The sequence below is a fragment of the Ciona intestinalis genome, chromosome 12, assembly GCF_000224145.3.
Source record: "Ciona intestinalis chromosome 12, KH, whole genome shotgun sequence".
Classification (NCBI taxonomy): domain Eukaryota; kingdom Metazoa; phylum Chordata; class Ascidiacea; order Phlebobranchia; family Cionidae; genus Ciona; species Ciona intestinalis.
This window is the reverse complement of record NC_020177.2, coordinates 541,482-543,704: the sequence shown is the minus strand read 5'-3', so window position 1 is coordinate 543,704 and position 2,223 is coordinate 541,482. Positions and strand designations below refer to the sequence as shown.

The following is a 2,223-nucleotide window of genomic DNA, read 5'->3' as shown; positions in this document are numbered from 1 at the left end:
ATTTTAGTACACCAGTACTACCCACTAAAGATTTTTAACACTTTTTTATCAGAGCATTATACCCGTAGGAAAATTAGTAGGAACACATTATACCTGTATGAAAGTTAGTAGGCAATGAAAATGATGATCAGTAACATGAATGCAGTTTTTTACTAATCACAAAAACTTAAAAAAAATAATTACTAATTACAAAGCCCCACAGCCGTTTTTCCAATTTGGTGCACACTTTATTTTTATACGGACAAGTATTGGCATGCATATACATTGTCAAATAATCAATAAGGCTTATTTATCCTGGCATGGTGGGGAAACAACAGTGGGTATTTAGTATGGCCCAATATTTTTGTTTAAAAATTAAACCAACTTTTAATTAGATTTTGCACTTGGCCAATCCTGGCTTCAGTAATGAGAGGTTGAAAAATTGCTATTATGGTCAGTTTTTATACTTCGTTAGTTTCCATCCCTTAATTTCTACTGGTCTGTCAGTATAATATATTAACCAAACAGTTGTTTATTATTGATACTCCGTAACATACTTTAGATTAAAATATATTTTACTTTCCTGAGCATTTGTGCCAACAATGCGCAATATGCGAGACGAGCGACACTGCTAAAGTTATTTATACGCAACTTGGAATTCTTGTGGAGCTTCATTTTTGAAGCGTTGATGTTTGCGTCTCCTTATTTAGTAAAAACTTTGTGCAAAACAGCAGTTGGTCGTGAGTGGTACTGCACCGCTAATCCACTGAGGCGAAACGGTTTAAGTACTTTTGCATTCCTTCCTTGCATAGCTCCTGCGCACATACTTGGTAACTCGTAAGCAGGTACGAGTTGAAACAAAATACTTGTGTTATAAGTTATAACGACCGTCTTTTTGACGCAACGCGCGAATAAAGGAAGACATTTATTCATTAGTTCTTTAGATTTTTTAATGTATGGCTGACAATTTAGTCCGCCATACCCGTTAGTCTAAAACAAAGTTAGCTACGATATAAGAAGAATTCCTTTTAATACGAATGCAGTTTCACGGGTCGGCCGCTCAAACATAATCTCATACAATCATGTGTTATTGCACATCAGAAACAAAAACATAGAAACAATATATTTGAAGAATATTTGCCATGGTAGGTAATATATCATAGAACGTTTTCGCTGTTGAGGAACTTAGAAATTTTAACCCAAAACCCTGGAACCTCCAACCCCTATGACCAAAGATTTGTAAATTTCAATGATTAACGCATAAAATTCGCCTTAAATTTAACTTTGAAATAGCTTGCATGGAAGCTTATCCTACACGCACCACCATATATAGCAAACATATATTTTTTCTTGCAGGAAATACGTTCTATTATATATCCCACCCTTTGCTGTGGGTCCTCCGATTCTCGTAAGAGGGAAACCCCCGTTCACTTTTGCAAAGAGAATCTAAATTTCTAAATACGGTAGTAAACGAAAACGTGCTACGTCATCGTGACGTAATCGTAAATTAATGTAACATGATGACGTCATCGTAAAGTAACGTTGCGTGATGACGTCATCGTAAAGTAACGTTACGCGATGACATCATCGTGACGCAACTTTCGCCGTGACGTCATTGTGACGCAACGATACGTGATGACGCAGCAGCTTCAGCAGGGGCGGAGGGTAGTAAGGTGTCGGTTTCACGAGCTGCGGGTTGAGGTCTGGTGACGCTCACACTGTATGGGGGAGGGGGCTCCTGCGGAAATGTGAAGCAACGTAAAGTGTGTTGTTTAAGTGGAATACAAGTTAATTTGGAAAATATAAGGATTATAAAAGTACAACTACTAATGTTTTTGTAAGAAAATCGTATAAACTGTTTCAGTAACAGTTCATATATTTAATTTAGTATATTTTAAATATAAAAGTCTATTCGACTTATATGTACCACGTGTTCAGTACATGAGCTATCTACATTTTTACCATGAATGTAAAGTATTGTGGGGTAAGATGGGATACCGTTAGCATCTAAGTCCCATATTACCCCATCATGCTTTCAATAATTAACAATGCTTTTTTATAGTTGAAGATCTACGGTTATATATTGCTGTGAATAATATTTGTTTACTATAAAATTGGATGGGAAAATAGAATAAAAACATGTCCCATCTTACCCCACCCTACTATAAGAAAAATGATATCTTGCCAAATAGAAAAACAAGTGTAAGTGCTGTGTTCAAGTGTAACAATACTTGTTTCATGACT

The 2,223-nt window shown here is 35.9% G+C and overlaps 1 protein-coding gene across 2 annotated transcripts in view; it reads right to left on the bottom strand.

Moving 5' to 3' along the window:
* LOC100187440 (vesicular, overexpressed in cancer, prosurvival protein 1) overlaps positions 1-2,223 on the bottom strand; it is a 10,760-nt gene that overhangs the window by 4,333 nt on the left and 4,204 nt on the right. The window lies entirely within an intron of this gene.